The 20567-nt window shown below is 51.7% G+C and overlaps 1 long non-coding RNA gene across 1 annotated transcript; it reads left to right on the top strand.

The window, feature by feature from the left end:
• The first annotated feature begins 1661 nt into the window (after positions 1–1661).
• Positions 1662–18660, top strand: LOC128120935 (uncharacterized). The gene is made up of 3 exons (XR_008222014.1): positions 1662–2279; positions 13176–13368; positions 16582–18660. It is a non-coding gene; the product is annotated as an uncharacterized LOC128120935 (long non-coding RNA).
• Positions 18661–20567: the final 1907 nt, after the last annotated feature.

Genomic DNA, 20567 nt, shown 5'->3' with positions numbered 1-20567 from the left:
GACTAATAGACCTTACTCCTTGGCCGAGTCTGCCTCCTGGCAGTGCCAACTTCCCTCCACGAAAGAGAAGCAAGAGACAGCACTCTGGGACCCCGGGGGAACAGCCCACGTCTGCCGCGCACGCATCGACCGACCGTTGAGCTCTGAGAAGAGCTGGCAGACAGTGGGAAATGAAACCTTTGAGCGGTTGGGAACTATTAGGTGGGAAATCCCCCTCCCCCGAGTATTCTGCGCAACAGCTGTGACAAGGAAGGTGGGGGGTTTCGGTTTCCAGTGCTCAGGAGCGGACAGACCCCTGACAGCTAGAACGCTCTCCCAGGAAAGACATGGCCGCATGCATGACCAGGAAGCCAGATGCTTGCTCAAGAACTCTGGATCATCCCCCAGTCATGCATATGCATGCATGCAAACACACACACACACACACACACACACACACACACACACACACACACGCACACACGCACACACGCACACACGCACGCACATACACACACTCCTCCTACAGGTTTTCTGTGGCCCTGACAGTATGGAGGCATATATGACCTTGTGCTCCCTTCTGACCCAGCCCCCTCGGTAGGACTTCTGTGACCACAACCACCTTCGTCTCCCTCCCTGGAACCTAACGGTAAACTCCAAAGCGGAGGCCCTACTTGCCATGCCCCTGGGGTTTCTGGTCAGCGTGTGGCTTCCTCCCACTTTCTCCACACTGCTTGTGACAGACGCTCGTCTCACTGCCTTCCTCTTTTGCGCAGGAAAGCGGGACTGATATCCACCACTCCTTTTGTTTGCTTTAAAACTAGTAAATGGCCAGGCGGCCGTGGCGCACACCTTTAATCCCAGCACTCGGGAGGCAGAGGCAGGTGGATCTCTGTGAGTTCGAGGCCAGCCCGGTCTACAGAGCGAGCTCCAGGACAGGCACCAAAACTACGCAGAGAAACCCTGTCTCAAAAAAACAAAACAAAACAAAAACTAGTAAATGCCCCAGCATAGAGGGGCAGAGATGGGCTGATCCTGGGAGTTTGCTGGCCAGCCAGCCTAGGTGGAACCCCAAGGTCAGAGTCAGTGAGAGATTGTGTTGCAAAAAACACAAGGTAAAATGTGATGGAAGAAGATGCTCCAATGTTAACCTCTGGCCTCCACACACAGGGAGACACAAACACAAACACACACACACACAGAGACACAGACACAAACATATAGACACTGATGCACACACAGACACACTTGCACATATACACATGACCTCTGGCCTGCATACACACACACACATGCACACAGACACTGACACAGACACACACACACACACACACACACACACACACACACACACACACACACCACTGATAAACACTTCAAAGACTTCCTAGCCAATGTCTCCTCAGGACTGCGTATATGATATCATATATATATATTTGCTAACAGAATGGTGTACAGATTTTGAGACACTTAGTAGACGGGAAAACAGGAAGTCAGAAAGGTTAAGTGACCCCCATGTATCAGTCATGAGGTTTCAGTTGCAAAATGACCGGATCCTGACATAAACGGACTGCCGCCAGATACAAAACGGGTGGGATTGTTTCCATCAAAAGCGAGGGGCGGAGCTTCAGCCGTGGCTGGATCCAGGTCCTCAGTGAGAGCTTCTAGAGTATGCCCCCGCCCTATCTGTTTGGTCTGGGTGTGCCTCCTTCTGGTTTCATGGTTAGATGGGACTTCCACCTGCTTAACACATCTCCCCCCAAGTCAAATCTGTCTTGGTGGCCTCTGCGAAAGTCCCAGGGTTGGGGCCAGTGAGTGTGACAGACTCTGGTCACTTGCTAAAGCGATGACTAAAGGTGTGATGATGGGTGGGATGAGCTGGATGCTGGGCGTTTAATTGCCGCCAAAGTCTAGACAAGCCTCATGGACAGGGAGAGAGAGTCTCCCCCAAAGAAGACTGGGGCGTTCCTCCAGAAGGGGAAGGAACAGATGCCGAGTGGGGAGAAAAACCTAGTGTGAACACTCAGGAGGGAGAGACAGGAAGATCTTCAGCAGCTGGGCTGGGGGCGGAGTGCAGGGGGAGAGTGCTTGCCTAAGTGTGAGCAAGGCCCTGGGTTGCAGCCCTGAAACCTCCAGAATCAGGAGCCTGGCTCTTCTGGGTTCTCCTGATTAGACCCCCTAATCGGCAGGCACACAGGCTCACCTTCTGCTCTATACCTTCTCCATGACTGCTTGGGACACCCTGCAACTCCTGTCTGTCATCTGTACCCGGCCCTGTTGTGCGACATGAATTCTGTCCAGTGAGTATTAATCACATCCTTGGGAGGGTGGGAGGCAGAGGCTGGTGACCTCAAGTTATTTGGGCCATCCAGAGTTTCTTGTATTTATGGAGACACTTTGACAAAAATAAAGAACTCTTCTCTAGATTAAACTTGAAAACCGGGGACTGTTTTTCTGGAGTTCACCACACAGGGTAAGAGTGACCAGGGAGTGTGAAAATCCATGTAGAGTCCCATGCCTGCCTCCCACCCTCTGTCTGGGAGCCGATGCAGGAGTTGCCAGTTCCTGGGTGGGAATTGCATCCACCCTGCCTTACCTTCCTGCTGCGTCACCCCAAGATCGACACCTTCCCTGGTGTGGGGCAGCATGCTGGAGCAGAGCCAGAGCCATGCCTGGTTCCAGCTTCCGTTCTCAGGCTCACCCTGTAGGTAGAATCCAGGCAGCCCGCCTCTGTCTCCCCCTCCCACTCAGTGCCTACTTCACTCTTCCAAAAGGCTGGATGGAAGCCACGTGCTTCCTCCTCTGCTGGGGAGTGTTTACAAACAGCCCACTCCCAGAAAGCGGTCCTGCACACCAGCCCTCCCCGGCAGCAGGTCGTTAGAGCCCACCCCTGCGTGTGCGGCCAGTGCTGGGGGCTGTGTGCCTGCATACTCGACACGGATTCTCTCCCCTCTCAGTTGTTATTATGTTCATTGTGTGTAGACAAAGAAGAGAAAAGGAGAGTCACAGAGCTGAATGAATTTGGCTGAGGTCTCCGCCAGGTTCAACCCAGGCAATCATATTGCGTGAATGAGCTCCACACAGGCTCGGCTAAGTACATCCTGGGAGCCGCTGGCAAAAGCAGCCCCGGGTGAGGGCTGCATGTCCAACCTTTTGACTTTTCAAGGCAATGCTGTTATCTACAAAGTTCACACTTGAGGGCCGTGCAATTGAATCACACACACACACACACACACACACACACACACACACACACACACACACACACACTATTGCCTTGGGTAGCTGGCTAACTAGATAAAGCACTTGTCGTGCCCATATGAGGACCTGGGTACATGTCCCCAGAACACACATAAAGCAGGATGCAGCTTCACAGATCTGTAATCCCAGACTGCTTCTGGGTGGGGTGAGAATCCACAGAAGCTCTGGGGTCAGCTAACCTGGCATTCTCAGTGGTGAGCAAGAGACCCCGTCTACCTCAAACAAGGGGAAGGTAAGGGCTGAACCCCAAGGTCGTCTCTCCGACTTCCACACATGCACCTGCATGCATGTGAACACACACACACACACACACACACACACACACACACACATTTACAGATTCTCATACTATTTTAAGTAAGTCACGATTCTGTGTTGGGACACACTCCCAGCTGTGCAGCCTGCAGGCCACAGATTGGACATTGTCCGAAGGCCACGGTCATCCCCTAGACCCAGATGGACCGGATTCTCGGCTTCTTCCAGGGCCTCTTGACTGACATTGTCTGATATTTCCACAGCCTCCTGCAGGGGGTTGCCTAGACAGAACAACTCTGTTATAAAGCAGGTGGGCTCCCGAGGCGCCAGCAGGACCCAGGTGGGTCAGGGGAGATGAGGCGCGGCCCCTCCCGAGCCCACCTTTCCGCAGCACGTTGAATGAGCGAGCGGGATTCTCAGCATCCTTCCACTTGGAGTACCTCCAGGCCAGCCAGCTGGTGATGTTACAAAAACTGGCTCAGCTCGGCTTAACTCAATTAACTAAGCCGGGCTGAGCCGGCTGAGCTAAACTCAACAAGTTTTTTTTTTTTTTTTTCAAGTGCTAAGCTGGCTGCCGGGGAATAGAGAGCAGTGGGGACTAGACTTTTTACTTGCCCCCTCCCCTGCCGCCCCGGGAACTATCTGCACCTTAAGTGTATAGTACAGCGCCGAGACCGTATTTTCTAAATATGTACCACCTCAGTAAGTTGTCTGACAGCATCCCTCCTGTGCTACTTACGGACTTCATATTTTTCTTTAAATGCATCGACAGTGGAGGCCAGGGATGTAGCTTAGCTAGCAGAGTGCTTGCCTAGCATGCACAGGCCCTGGGTTTGAGCTTCAGTGCCGCATAAACCGTGTGGCGGTGCCCACCCACCACCCCAGTGCTGAGAAAGTGGAGCCACGTAGGTCAAGAGTTTGTGATCATCAGCCTCAGCGACATGAGCAAGTTGGAGGCCAAGCTGCGCCAGCCCAGACTCTGGTCCCAAAATAAAACGTCAACGTCCTTTACCAAACTTCATTTCTGTTCTCACTTAGTGAGCTGAGGTCGACATGCCACCAAACCTACTACTTTGGAGAGGACAGTTCAGAAATGTCGAGTGTCTAGTTCCCAAACATCCTCGCCACCCCCCAAATGTAGCCGCGCCACTGCGAAATGGTCTCCACCCACGTGGTCCTCTCCCAGCCTCTCTGAGCTACAACTCTGCTTTCTACCCTGCGCGCGCGCGCGAGCGTGTTTATTCTGGGTGTTTCTGTGAGTGGGCACATGGCATGTTTACGTCTGAGTGTGACTTCCTCTGCTTAGCATGGTGTGTGCTGAGGTCTACCCACATTGTCACAGGGTCCAGGACTCTTGGCATTTGCCATCATCCTCCAGCCTCCGTCTTCCCAGGGCTAGGCAGACGTGTGCGTAGCGTCAGGCCTAGAAATATCCATTCTGAAAAGAAAATTAACATGGCTGTCACAGACAAGAGGCTTGCATTTTTCTGACACACACTAAGACATACTATGAGAATTAAAAGGTTCCCCGAGGAGCATATGAAGCCATCCTAGGGACTCCTGGGTTCTAGGAGTGGCTGGTTTTGAGTTCAAATCTTACTTCAGCCTTCTGAGCCTCCTGCTCCAGCCTCATCACCCTCATTTTAAATTTCCTCTTATTTTAACTCCTTTTACTGTAGTGGCCAGTCATCAGGCTTAAAGCTGAGAGGACAGTGTCTTAGGGTTTCTATTGCTGTGAGCTGTGATAGGCGCCATAACCAAAAGCAGCTTGAGAGAGGAAACAGTTTGTTACATCTCACAGTTCCTCATCACACTCCACCACTGAGGGAAGTCAGGGTAGGGACCCCGAGGCAGGAGCTGATGCAGAGGCCATGGAGGGGTGCTGCTTACTGGCTTGCTCCTCATGGTTTGCTCAGCCTGCTTTTTTATAGAACCCAGGACCACCTGCCCAGGGGCAGCACGACCTGCAGTAGGCTGGACCCTCCCCCTTCAATCACAAATTAAGAAAATGTCCTACAGACCTGCCTACAGGCTAATCTGATGGAGGCATTTCCTCAGTTGAGAGTCCCTCTTCCCAACGATTCTAGCTCGTGTTAAGCGGACGTCAAACAAGCCAGGACGGAGGTGTGTAGTGCTGTGGGGCCCCTGTTGATGGCTGGTGGATAAGGGCAGTGCCAGGCCAGCGACAGGGGTGACGCCAGCGAGGGCTGACAGTGCACACGCTTCACGGGACCTAGAACCTTCCACGTGTCATCTCCTCCGATCCCTTCCATAACCCGAGAAGCAAGCGCCCCTCTTGCACCCATTTTTACAGATTGGAAAACAGAGGCAGAGAGCGGTCGAACCAGTAGGTGAGAGGTTACACAGCTCAAGACTTAAACTCTGGTGGGTTAAGACAAAACCCCCCGGAAAGAGAGGGCTCCTTCTGAGCACAGCTGACTCATCCCTGAGGACTAGCCCTGGCGGCTGGCTGCAGACCTGGCCTTGTGGCTGTCTTCAGCAGCGCCCTCCTTCAGATTTTCCTGAATGTGGCTTCCTGAGAAGTCAAGTCACATCCTTTCTAGGGGGCCTTTGGCAGTGAGTGGGCTTCCCCAGTCCTCCCTGCATCCCCTGCTTTCTGGCCGGTCCCGAGCTGGAACTCCCCCTTGTTCTTTGGCCTTTATCTATCCCCCGTCCTGCACTTAAGCCCTTATCCTTGCTAAGGACCCTGGAACAAACCCGGGCTGATCTCAAGTTCAAATGTATCTACGACTCCCCACCTGACTGACGCAGAGGAGGAGGTTTTGTTCCGTTTCCGAGTGTGTGGGTGGGTGTGCTGGTCTGTTTTTATTTCTTTGTTGGTTTGTCAACTTGACACAACCTGAGTTCACATGGGAAGAGGGAACCTCAGTAGAGGGAGAAAAAAAAAAAAGCCTCCATTAGACTGACCTGTGGCCAAGTCGATGGGGCGTTTTCTGAATTAATGATTGATGTGGGAAGGCCCAGCACACTGGGAGCCACCGCTGAGCAGGTGGTCCTGGGTTGTATAAGAAAGCAAGTTGAGGGGACCATGAGCAAATATGGGACCTAAGTCCCACCCCCCCCCAACACCCATGGGGAAAATCAGGCATGGTTGTACACACTTGTAATCACAGTGCTGGGGAGGTGGTGAGGGGTGGATCCCGGACAGTCTGGCCAAATCAGTGAGATCAGGGAGAGACCCCGTCTTAATAAGTAAAGTGAATGGCTCCTGAGCAATGACACCCAAGGTTGACCTCTGGTCTATGCACACACACACACACACACACACACACACACACACAGAGAGAGAGAGAGAGAGAGAGAGAGAGAGAGAGAGAGAGAGAGAGAGAGAGAGAGAGACAGAGAGAGAGAGAGAGAGAGAGAGAGAGAGAGAGAGAGAGAGAGAGAGATGCCGCGCTGTCCTGAAGGTATTCAAAAAGTAGAGACTTGACTCAAATTGCCATCAGCCGGCCTCTGGGCTCCTGTGTTTCTCTCCCAGAACTATTTTTGGTGAGTATTCGGAGACTGCACACACCAAAGTGTTTGGGATTTGAGATGCGAGGCTGAGGGTGATTAAAATTAGCCGCTGATGAGCGTGCCCAGAATAGCTCTGCCCTCCGAGTGTGTGCGTGCTCTGCATGTGCGTGTATGAGCAAGTGTGAGTGTGTGTGTGTGAGTGTGTGTGTACATTCCACGGTGGGTCTATAAAGCAGACCTGCCCTTGGGTGACCTCACCACTGTCCACAGGTCACATGACCTGTGTGACTATGCGTCTCCATTTAGGACCTACCTGCCCTTCAAAGCCTAGCCTTTCCCACCTCCGTGGGGACCCTGACATGGCCACTCTCTGGACTCCTAGAGTAAGGGATAACAAACAAGTTTCATCCTAAGTGACCACTAGGATGGAGAAGGCAGGAGCTGCCCAGAACACCATGGGGAGGGTCAGGGTAAGGCGCTGAGCCCACCCGTGAGGCCGATGTAACAGATGTCCACCCACTGTGGCTGGCTCTGACACGGATTTATTCTCCCACAGCTCCAGACACCAGATCTCTGAAATCCAGGTGCGGCAGGACCACGTTCCCTCCAGAGTCTTCAGGGAGGAGCGTTGGCTTTGGCAGCTCTGTGGCTTGTGGCCCTCAGCGTGCCTACTCTGTCCCCAGGTTCCCTCAGTGTCTGTGCGGTGGCCCCCACAGCCCTCTGCTACGAGTGTGCCTTTGCTCAAATCTCCTCACCTCCTCAAGGAAGCATCAAGCTTGTACCCTTCAGGCCCTTGACCCAAGCGACTCCAGAGGCTGAGGCAGGAGGCTGACAAGTTCAAGGCTTGCCTGGACTTCACAGCTCAAGGCCAGCTTAGTGAGGCTCTGTCTCAAAATTAAATGGGAAAGGAGCACTGGGGCTGTAGTTCAGTGGTAGAGTGCTTGCCTTGCATGTGTGGAGATCTGGGTTTCAATTCCCAGTAGTGGAAAAAGGAGGATGAGGAAGAGGAGGGGAGGGGAGAAGCAGAATGATGACCTCATTTAACTACATTTACCAAGGCCATATTCACCAGTTAGGGGCATTCAGAACTGAGCACATTTCTTAGGATAGGGACACAATGCAACCCTTAGCAGATGTCACGAGTTAGTGACCTCTCCCACGGTGAGGCAGAAAAGGCCCCCTAATGGCTAAGCCTGTGGAGGTTCGTTTGATCTTGGCTTTAGTTAGACAGCGGTGAACGAACGCAGCCTGCCATGCAGCTGACTGCTGATCAATCGATCAGTTTCTGCTTTATCCATCTCTCTATGATCTAGGATCAATTTCCCCTCCTAAGAGGTTCAGAAGTTCCACGAGGCAGGAATTATACAGCTCAAGGCCCTGGCATCTCCCTACCACAGAGCCCAGTAGTGAACTCTCCATGCTTGCTGGGGTCAGACCGTGCAAGAGGATCTGTAACCTTCTAAGGGCTTTGGAGATACAACTGGTTATATCCCAGAAGGCTGACCCCTCAGACCTGCTTGCCTGCACTGGATCTCCCCAGATCTTCCTTATACCCAGAGCTTCGCTTGTACAGGAGTGTGTGTGTGTGTGTGTGTGTGTGTGTGTGTGTGTGTGTGTGTGTGTGGTGTCTCCCACTAATAGGATGGCACTGTAATTGCTTAGCAAGATTACCACACCAGGACCATCCATCAAGCTCTGCTCCTAATGGAATATGGTGTCCTGAACAAGGAGGGCAGCGTCATAATGTGGGGTGTCTGTAGGCTGCTTTCTAGCTATGAGCTATGGAGCTGAAATGATAGTTCAATCGATAGAGAGGCACTAAAATACAGCTCTATGAATCTGCACATCCGTAAAACCCAGTTATTGACAACCCTGAGTGGCTGAATCTCAGGCCGGCTCTTTTAGCCCTGATCGGGTGCTCTCTCTGTCTCTGCCTCTCTCTCTTTCTGTCTCTCTGTCTCTCTCTCTGTCTCTCTCTCTCTGTCTTCTCTCTCTTTCTCTCTGTCTCTGTCTCTGTCTGTCTCTCTCTCTCTCTCCACTCCCCAAAAGGGATGGAAACCCAGCTGATTGTTTTCACAGTCTGCATGACAGACCACCCCCTAACAAGCTCCAAGTTCAAGTGCTGTTCTCTACTCCGTGAATCTGCGTGGGAGAAGTAAGCTCTGAGGGGCCTTCCCAATTACAGCGATGCTCCACACCTGCCTGGTCTGGCCACACCAAGCCTGTCAGTGGGCCAAGAAGTGGGCAGCCTGTCACTGTCCCAGGCTCTCTGTCTCACAGAGTGACCTTGGAAGCAGCGTCTCCATAGTGGCTTCTGCCGCAGTCCACCTCACTGCCTGCAGAGTTCTAGTGTGAACTAGACAAATATCTAGAGCTTCACACCAGCCCCTCGATCCAGGAAGACTTAAGCAGCCAGGGACTGGAACATGAAGCCATTACCTTTTTTCTGCTTTGTGTGTTCAATTTGTGGGACTTTTGAATAACAGCAAATGAATGGCTTTACACAGTTGAGTTTCCTCTCAGGACCTCCAAGTCCTTCTGGAGGAGTCGTATTGCTTCTCACCCCTTCTGTGGAGTAGGGATTGGCACAAACACGGAACCAGGCTGGCCTCGAAGTGGGTCACAGTGTTGGAACCGATTCTTAGTCCCAATCTGTTGTGAGGGTCCCCTGGAGGCACAGAGCCGAGGGACACCGAGGCTCGAGCACCCTGGGTCATCTCTCCTCCCCTACACACCAGCAAAGCCGGCTTCTTTTACTTCCTCATAAACAATGCCTGCCTCCCTTCAAACCATGCACCTGCCTGCCGAGGGTGGGGCTCGGCATACACCCGCTTCCACCCTTATTCCAGCATTAGCATCACCGTGCAATGAAGATGTTCGGGATCCCCAGGACCCTGCCATCAGGTCTCCAGCTCATAGGCCTGGAGCTTATCGTTATTAGTTTAATGTCTGGCTTGCCCTCACCAATGATGAGTTCCACAACAGAGAAGGCCTATTCATTTGTTTTCATTATTATTACTGTGACTCTAGTACTGAGGTAAAGGAAGACCCACAGTAGAAGTGGAAAGATGGAAAGATGGGTAGATTAATGATGAATGAGTAGATAGACGAATACATGGAAGGATGAATAGATACTAGGTGGGTAAAGAATAGATAAATGGATGGATGACAGATAAAATAGACAGGTGATGGATAGATGATGACTACAGAGATAGATGAGTGAATAGATGAATGGATGGAAGGATGGATGGATAGATGATGGATGAATCGACAGATGTATGTATGGATTAATGATGGATGGGTAGATGGATGAATAGATGGAAGGATGGATAGATACTAGGCAGATAAAGAATAGGTAAATGGATGGACATGTGGGTGGAGGAGAGATAGGCAATGAATAAATGATGTCTGCATAAATGTATGGGTGAATAGATGACTAGATGGATGATAGATACATGGAAGGATGGAAGGATAGGCGGACAGATGGATGGATGGATGGATGGATGGATGGATGGATGGGTGGGTGGGTGGATAAGTGGGTGGATGGATTGATGGATGGATGGATAGATGGATGGATGGATGGATTGATAGATGGGTGGATGGATGGATGGGTGGGTGGATGGATGGAAGGACAGATGGATGGATAGATGGATGGATGGATGGATAGATAGATGGATGGATGGATGGATGGATGGGTGGGTGGATAAGTGGGTGGATGGATGGATAGATGGATGGATGGATGGATGGATTGATAGATGGGTGGATGGATGGATGGGTGGGTGGATGGATGGAAGGACAGATGGATAATCATCTTCCCTCTCTCCACTGAGTTGGCTTACTCTATTGTTGCTGCTGCTGCTGACTCCTTCAGTGACACCAGGACCTGCCTTTCCAAGTATCCGTCATTGACCAAGGACCAGAGGTTCTTCAGGAAACTTCTAGGTTTTCAGTTCCAGAGTGGACTGCTGAGGTGCCCGGCATCCCGGACTGATCAACAACTGGGTTCTCAGCCTCTCCAGTGAGAGCCACAGTAGGATTATTCCAAATGCCGAGGCCCCCAGTCTCAAGGACTGGCCACCTACTAGGTTCTCAGCCCCTTGGGTGTGATTCAACTATTGTCACTATTTTGAAGTAAGCTGATTCAATACATTGTCTTAATGTATATATTCATCCTTTCAGTTCTGTTCCTCTAGAGAACCCTGACGGATACAAGATCTGAGTTCCAAAGGTTTGGAGAAATCCATGTCAGGAGGGAACTACTCCCATGAGTCTCTGTGGAGAATCCTCCTTTGCTTCTCCCTAGCTTCTGACGGTGGCCATCAATCCTCAGTATTCCTTGGCTTGTGGCTGCATCACTGAGTTCTGCCTCTGCTATCACATGGCTTCTCCGGAGTGTTTGCATTCATGCCACGCTTTCCTTCCAAGGGCGGTAGTCAGTCGGAGGGTAAAGGCTGTCCCTTAACAAGTTCTATCCTGCGACCAAACAAGCTCACGTCCTGAGGCCCTGTGGGTTAAGTCTTCCATACAGAGGTGTGCGTTCTTGAGATGCCCACAGAGGGTCACAAGGAACACTCAGGGTGATGTTGGTGGTGGGCGTGTTCCTCATAGCAAGGATCCAGAGGGGACCTCCGTGTCTGTGATTAAGGGAGATAGATAACCTGAAGTGATATAGGCAGATATCAGATGGGATACGGGAGACAGAACTCGAACCCAGGCCACTGGCTTTGCATGCATCATCACAGAAGAGCTTAAGAATGTAGCAAAACTCCAAAACAGCAGGAATGACGTGGAGATGGACAGGTCGTTCATAGATACTGGTTTTTAATTCCACGCTCAGAGTAACACTGTTTCCCAAGCCAGGAAAGTGGGCTGGAAGGATTTCTCTTGAAGATGCCGAAGTCACTGCCCGCAGGAGGCATCAAGAAGTGGTTAAGAGTGGATGAAAGTAAAAGCCATCCAGCACAGAGACACCGAGGGACCTTGAGCAGGCGGGAAATGAGCAGTGTGAATGGAAACAGGCCCCTGGGAGCGTGCTCAAGTGGGCTCCAAAATCTGCAAAAGGGGAAAGTTCCTGGTGACAAGAGCATGTGGTCATGGAGGGGGACACAGCAGCGACACTTGGTCTACTGGTGACCACAGAGGAACGGGAGCCTGAGTGGGGAGGGTGTCGGCAGAAGGATCCGCTGGTGCAGGAGCAGGTGCCAAACCCAGCCTGTCCTGGGGGCTGTGAGCACATGGGAAGGGTACTGTCCCATGACTCCATTTAAGGAGTTGGGGCACAGAAGTAACAGGAACCAAAAGTATATGGGCGCAGGCCAGGGCACAGGCACAGGCCTCCCTTATAGCCCAGAGACTCAGAAACCTTACAGCCTCAAGGTTGCTTTTTTTAGGTTTCTTTTTTTTTTTAAATTGGTGTGTGTGTGTGTGTGTGTGTGTGTGTGTGTGTGTGTGTGGTGTTTGTGTATGCCACATGTGTGTGGTAGCCCAAGGAGGCTACGAGAAGAGTACCCAGATCCTCCCCTGGAGTTGGAGTTAGAGGAGGTTGTGAGCTGCCCAATATAAGTGTTGAGCATCAAGCTTGGGTCCTCTGCAAGAGCAGGAAGCGCTCTTAACTCTGAGCTGTGTCTAGCTCCCCACGCCTCACCCCAAGTCTACTTGTCTGTCCTCCTTTTGGATGGGTTCTGGGGTGCTGGTTCTTCAGAGAGACCTGTGGAGGACCTGTCCTGGGTGTCATGTGACTTTCAAAATCAATTGCTGCATGCAGAAACACCTGCAAAAATGCCTCCCAGGCATTGTGCAGGGTTGGGGAAGGATGGGAGTGGGGAGGATGGGGGTTGAGGGATGGGGGTGGGGGGATGGGGTGGAGGGGATGGGGGTAAGAGGGCAATGCACAGTGGCATCTGGGATTCACTGGTTTAGAGTTTAACACACCCCTCCCCACTTTGTATTACTGAAGCCCAGGGCTCCACATATCTTCTTTGGGCTTGCTCTCAGTTCCCCAAATAAGGGCCCTACCCCATAATATAGTTCCGAGGCCCAAAGGAAGGGACAGGTTTGGTGGCAACAGGTGTGGGGAGCTGTGCTGTGACAGCCTGCAGCCTCTCCATATCTGCTTCATCTTCAGGCCAGTTCTCCTCTCTGTAATATAGACAGCCGCCACGGGACCCCTTGGAATCCTAACTGTAAGATGCCTTTTCTCCCAGGAGTTCCGGAAGTTGGCTCCCTTGTGCCAGCCCGAGTCTCACAGACATCCCAGCATCACTCTGGTTAGGGCTGTGGAAGACTGTGACCACACCTGGGCCTCCTGCTTGCTGCTAGAGTTTGAGGGTAAAAGGACCAGCCGATCTCGTGCAAAGTGGGGGAGACAGAGTTGAGCTGCGGTCACGTGACAGGCAGGTAAAGCAGAGCTCACCAGACACCACCATGGCTCACTAAGAAGTAGGCTGAGTGCCATTTATTTCCTCCCAGACAACCCAGTTCTCAGTCGAGAGAGCAGTTCAGTTAGCAAAATCCATTCGAAGCCCTGGGTGTTCTGGAATAGGACTTTAACTATGTAAAGATGTGTTGCATTTGTTTATATTGAGGGATATTGCTTTAACTGTGTAAAGATGTGTTACATTTGTTTATGTTGCAGAATATTACTTGAACTGTGTAAAGATGTGTTACATTTGTTTATGCTGCGTTTGTTTAACAACGTACAGATGTGTTGCATTTGCTTTGCCTACCTAGGGCACTGGATTGGTCTAATAAAAAGCTGAACAGCCAATAGCTAGGCAGTAGAGGGATAGGCAGGGCTGGAGGGCAGAGAGAGTAAGTAGAAGACAAGCAAAAGAACCAGGAAGATGGGAGACATCGAGCGCCAGCCGGCGCCAGCCAGCGCCAGCCAGCAGACACAGAGTAGGACATACAATAATAAAGAAAGGTAAAAAGCACTGAGGCAAAAACATAGATGATAAGAGACAGGTTAATTTAAGTTAAAGAAAAAAGCCTAGCCAAAACCGAGCAGAAGCTAAGGCCGAACATTCATAACTAATAAGAAGTCTCTGTGTCATGATTTGGGAGCTGGTTGGTAACCCAAAAGACAGCCTGCTACACCCGAGTCCCATCCTCAGCACAGGCCCGTAATCCTAGCACTCAGGATCGGATGCAGAGGGATGAGAAGTCTGAGATCATCTTCTGCTATGTGTTGAGTTCAAAGGTAGATGGGCTGTGTGAGACCTGATGGGAAAGAAGGAAGAGAAAGGTAGGGGTCTGGGTGTTCACCCTGATTCATTCCTGCTCTCCAGGAAATGAAACCGAGATCCAGGGGGTTCCACATCCAGGCCACATCACACACACAGTGTATGAGCACTCCTTACCCAGAGGCATTCCATAGTCACAGGGGACCGGAACTCATGTCTCTAGTTGGACCCCATCCCGCAGGGCTCAGTGCTCCGTTCCAGTCTTTTCCTTCAAGCCTCATCAGCAACTTCTTTCTTTCCACAAACTGTACCACGAAACCAACCAACTGCTTTGGGAGCTCCCTGCTGGCTTCAGCTCCCAAGCCGTTCCCTAGTGAGAAATTCCAGGACCCCCAAGCCCATGGGGCAATATTTCCCAACGCCGTCTTGTTTCAGGATGGCAAAAAAAGACACAAATACACACACTGAACTGCACTGTCCATGGAGTCCTCTTTGAGGCGAGATGCCCCCATCAGGCGGGAGCCTGCACAAGTCCCTTGTAAGAAGGGTTAGCTGGGCTCCTTCAGTCCAAGCTGGGGAGTGGGGGTTGAGACAGACAGCCTCTTTCGGTTAGTCAATCAGCAGCTGCAAGGGATGCGTAGGAAGGAGCTAAAATTATTTGTTCCTTTTCTTTCTCAGAACAGCAGCCTCGTGGCTCAGAGGGCAACTGTCTCGCAGCCTCTGCACGGGAGCATTCTGCAGGCTCCTAGGTGCCCCAGGATTCCTTTCCCATCTCATTCCCTTCCTGTCTGAAGTTGGGGGTGAGGATCCTGGGCCAGTGTGTGGACAAAGCAAGCTGCCAGATGACCCCCATGAAACTCAGTCAAGTGCATGCTGGTGGATGTCCCCAGGTTCCTGGGGCAGCAGCCTGGGGGAAGGCCACACCCCAGGAAGCCACAGAGGTCCCACTAATCCTGCTTTCACTTCAAGGCCCCCCGTGGGAAAAGACACTCAAGTCTACCGAGGAGGGGGAGGTGAAAGAGGGGGAGGTGGAGGAGGAACAGGAGCCCGATGCCTCCTATTCCAGAATCTACTGTTTAGCAAAGCCTAGCCAAGGAACTTTCATTCAGGTCTGGAGCAGACAGGTTGAGGCAGGTTTTAAAAAGCACTTTATGAGGCTTTCAAAGGTACTCACGGGGAAGGAAGTGAAAGGAGTCTGGGCGGTGGGGGGTGATGCTGGAGGAACGGCATCTTTATTTCCAGCCCCGCTTGAGCGGCTTCTTGACAGTTACCACTCTGGTTTTGCTGAGTCAGAAGAACCCCTCAGCTGCTTGCCGGAAACACAGCTGCTAGGCGAAAATAACCACAGAAGCCAGCAACATGTACCTTCCAGAAAGGGGCCGAAAACCGCAAAACAAAAGAGAAAGACACAGGGCAATAAAAGAGACAGTGTCACACGCATACACACCACACACACACAAACACCATGCACACACTCCACACACACACACCCACACACCACACACCACACACAGACACCATGCATACATACACACACACACACACACACACACACACACACACACACACACACCATACATACAGACACACACACACACACACACACACACATGCCACACACTCCACACACCACACACTCCACACACCACACACAGACACCATTCATACACACACCACACACACACTCCACACACCACACTCCACACACAGACACCATACATACTTGCATACACACACACACACACACACACACACACACACACACACACGCCACACACTCCACACACCACACACAGACACCATTCATACACACACACACACACACACACACACACACACACACACACCACACACCACACACACCGCATACTCCACACACCACATACCACACACACACTCCACACACCACACACAGACACCATACATACATGCACACACACACACACACACACACACACCCCACACACACTCCACACACCACACACAGACACCATTCATACACACACACACACACACACACACACACACACACACACACGCACGCACGCATACACACGCATCCTAGTCTCTCAGAACCTGTGAACAGGACCTTATTTAATGGGACCATAGTTGGAAAAAAACAATCTTCGTTGATCCTCCTGGACTCCCCGGGGAATGCTAAATCCAGTGACAAGTGTCCTTGTGAGACTGAGGTGGAGGATAGACACATAGAAAGACAGAAGGCCAAAGGAAGACGGAGGTAGCCACTGGCCGGTACAGCCAAGAATGAGTCGCCAACTTCCAAAGACCCCTTCCTATGCTACAAGGAACTAGTGGAGCTCAGGGTCGCGTCCCCTCCACCTCCCACCCCCAGCTCTCTTCCTCAGTCCCCATAGAGACAGCACGACAATTTTTTTTTTTTTTTTTTGCTAAAATTCTCTTTCCTCAGGTAGTAGCCATCATGGGCCAGGCCGGGTGGAGCAGCAGTACAGGAACATCAGCATTGAGGATTCCCGGCATCAGGGAGGAGCCAGTTCCTGTCTCTTCCCCAGACCAGGTAAAGATAACTGAGGACAGAACCTCAGAGAAACCAGGCTGTGGGTTTGGATCTCAGCTTGCTGTGTGGCCAAGCACAAGCTAAATGACCTCTCTGTTTCTCCGGGTCCTGTCTATATGCTGGGGAATACTGAGAAAGTTTCAGAGGAGTCCCTGACTCACGTGCACGGAAGGCCTGGGTTTTGTCCCGGGGAAGGGGGGGGGGTTTCAGAAGTTCAAGGTCATCCTTGGCTACATAGTGAGTTTGGGACCAGCCTAGGCTACATGAGACCGGGCATAAATAACATACAGTTCTCCTGATACTGTAGAAAAGATGGAGTCTGTGTATTCCAAGCTGTGTTTGGAGGCACCTTGCTCAGCAGCTCTCACGGTTGAGTGCTTGGCGGCGGGGGGTAGTAGATGCCTGTGATTTTGCCTGTTCAGCATCTATGTGCTGGGAGACCATCTCTCTCCAACCTTCTTACCCAAGGTGGGGAGGTTTGTGATCCAGACGGGGCCAGAGTCAGGACTTTCTGATTCTGGGGTGTGATCCAGACCCAATGAGTTGAGCAGAGCGACTCGATGTCGAAACCATTGGGGAAAGGTAACTCGACTGCTCTGGGCTCTGCCATGAGTGAGTTACCAGCTGGTGAGTCAGAGCTCGCAGAAGGATGTCCAGTGGCAGAGAGCAGAGATGTGGGCAGACGTACGGAAAGACGCTGGTGTGCCAGCACACGCCTCTTCTCACACGAAGCGACTTTTCTCGTCTCTCTCGGATATAGCTGAAACCTAGACATGCTTCTTCTGGCACTTGGAGCTTTCTTGCTCTTTCTCTACATCGACCCTGACCTCTCCCACCATGTGGCCATGTGCTGACCTCCATGTGCTGAACAAGCTGCCCACATCAAGGCATGGCCTCCCTCTCTCCCCTCGGCATCCCTCTTCCCAGTGGCTGTCAACATTTCCAGCCCGCCCTGTGGTTTTCTCTCAAACTCTAATAAAATTCTCCTTGTGCTTCCGACAGTCTGTTCCTAAATGCTTTGACTCACGAGACCAGTGAGGGAACACTGATCCCCCCAGTGACACTCCTAACATGAGACTCCCCCAGAGTTCCCAGTGGTGACACCTCTGTAGCAAGCACCTTACCCATGAGGCACCACCCACCCCACCCCACTTGGTACTGGCGTCTTTTATTTCTGTGTTTGTATCTTTTCCTCCGTGTATCTTTTTTCCCTCCTTGTTCTTCATTTTGAATGATACCTGCCATGGCGTTAAATGTATTGATAATCTTCTTTCGCAGCCTTTAATGTGCTATTAAACTAATGAATTTTTAAAAGATATTGACTTTCATCTCTAGAGGTTCCGACTGGTGCCTTCCCCTCTTCCTTTTCTTCCTCTTCCTCTTCTTTATTTTTAAACAGTCTCCACTCTGTGTGTGTGTGTGTGTGTGTGTGTGTGTGTGCGTGTGTGCGCGCGCGCGCGAGTGCACCTACATGTGGACATCAACATCCAGTGTCTTCAGTTGCTTTCCACCACTTTGTTTTTTAAAGATGAATTTTGATTTATCTTTAGTAACGTGTGTATGATGCGTGGCTGCATGTGGGCAGGTGCCCATAGAGGCCGTCAGTCGTTGGATCCCTCCAGAGCTGGAGTTACAGGTGTTTGTGAACGGACAAATGGAGGGGGTTGACAACAGAACTCGGGTCCTCTGGAAGACCAGGAAGAGCTCCTAAGTGCTGCTCCATCTCTCCAGCCAGAGACAGAGTCACTGAGCCTGGAGCATGCTGATTCAACTCGTCTGGCTAGCTTGTGAGCCCCAGAGATCCTCCCGTATCGTCTCCTCAGCTTTGGGATTGCAGAGCCGTGGAACCACGTCTGTCTCAGTTGGGCTTACAATTGCCGCGATTGAAACACCCTGACCAAAGCAACTTGGGGAGGAAAGGGTTAATTTGGCTTACACTTCCACAGGACTGTTCCTCACTGAAAAAAAGTCAGGATGAGAACTCAAGGGGGGGGGGGGGGGGGGGGACACGGGACGGGACCTGGAGGCAGGAGCTGATGCAGAGGCCATGGAGGGGTGCTGCTTACTGGCTTGCTCCCCATGGCTTGCTCAGCCTGCTTTCTTGTAGAACCCAGGGATGGCACCACCCAGCATGGGCTGGGCCCTCCTCCATCGGTCACCAACTAAGAAAGTGCTGTATAGGCTTGTCTACCACCTGATCTTATGGAGTCATTTTCTCAGTTGAGGCTCCCTCCTCTGTAATGACTCTAGCTTTGGAACAAGTTGACGTAAAACCAGCCAGAACAACATTCTACTTTTACATGGGAGCTGGGAATTGAACTCGGGTCCTCCTGCTTGCCCTGCGACATCTCCCCCATCTCCCTCTTCTTCATATTTCTGGCTTTATTTATGAAACCGTTCCACAGCCCCCCTCTGTTCACTGGCTCTGGGCATTTGGCAACCGTTGGTATTGCCTGACGGTGCTCTCTGTAGGGGGCACACTTCTGTGCTGCTCCGGGTGTTCAGCCATGTCACCAGTGCTGGACACCGTGAGTGTCACACAATGGAACACCTGGTTTGGCTATTTTCCTCAGAAGATTTGTTCAGGCAGGTAGTCGAATCGACTTTCCAAGGCTTATTTCTTTTGTTGTGTTCGATTTAGAGACATCCCCCCCCCCACCCCTCCAGCCCCAAGGCTGTTTTAGCCCTGCCACCAAGGTCTAGCCTCACTATGGTCTCCAGGAAATGCCTTGGCTGTTTTCACCCGTTGCTCCTGTTCTACTTGCTAGAACTTGAACGTCCCCAGACCCAGAAGAACTCCTGGAATGACTTGGCTCGTGCCACCCCGTGGCTGTGCTCTGCCAGGGCTTTGTAGCGTGTTGCCCAATGCCTGAGCAACTTGGCATTCAGTTTCTCACCCAATGAGTCCCCTGTGCCAATCTGTGGCACTGTTAAGTGAGTGACTTACCCCCACAAGCTCCAACCTCGTCATCCCCTGTCTCTTCACGGGGAAGCCACACTCTCTGCTGGGATCTGGCCCCATGTCACAACCTCAAGTGTCTTTCCAGGCAGAAAGCTGGGCTCCGGCTTAGTTTGTGAGCCGCCCCCTTTTCAGAGCTCACGGGCCCTCCTTGGCCGGTGTCTGCTTGTGTTTAGCTGGCAAACAGCCCTGGGAGCAGACACTTTGGCCAGAGGCGGGATTTGACTGGCTAACTTGAATAGAGGGAGGGAGGGAGGAGGAAAGAAAAGTGAGCAAGCAAGAAAAAACAAGTAAGAGAGAGGGGTGAGGGTGTAACTCAGTGGTAGAAGGCTTGCCTGGCTCGTATGAGGCCCTGCATTCCATCCCTGAACGCACGCGCGCGCTCACAGACAGACAGACAGACAGAATTAGAAGGGCCTAGAGAGGTTTTACAACCTGAAAGTAATTGCCAAACAGCTTTGGAAATACACAGAGACTGCCCCAGCTCTGGAGACCCAGGGGAGGCCAGGGAAATTTCCAGATGCCTGGATGGATTTGCTCCAAGACCACAGACAAGTCCTTCCTTCTGATTTCTGAGAGACCTGGTCTGGCATGGCCACGATGGTGAGCTTACCTCTTGGCCAGAGGAGGGCAAGCTACTTTGGCTAATGGTCCTCACGTTATGTTGCTTTTTCCAGAAAGGAGACCAGGGGTGTGACTGCAGAAGTAACAGCCAGTTCCAGAAAGGGAGGCAAGTTTAACTCAACAGCCGTAAGCAGGGTGGGGTTTGAACTCGGAGCCCTGGGCTGGCTTTCTGCTGATGAACCGCCAGACCTTCGGATTCCCTCTCCCCAGGCATGCTGCCCTGCCTGCCAGCAGACCTTCACAGTAATCCCCCTGTAGGCTCACAGAAGGAGCAGAATCTTCTCATCGGGCCAGA

The sequence above is a fragment of the Peromyscus californicus genome, unplaced genomic scaffold (assembly GCF_007827085.1).
Source record: "Peromyscus californicus insignis strain IS unplaced genomic scaffold, ASM782708v3 Scaffold_2__1_contigs__length_46816999, whole genome shotgun sequence".
NCBI classification, from domain to species: Eukaryota; Metazoa; Chordata; class Mammalia; order Rodentia; family Cricetidae; genus Peromyscus; species Peromyscus californicus.
This window is presented reverse-complemented; position numbering and strand designations above follow the sequence as displayed.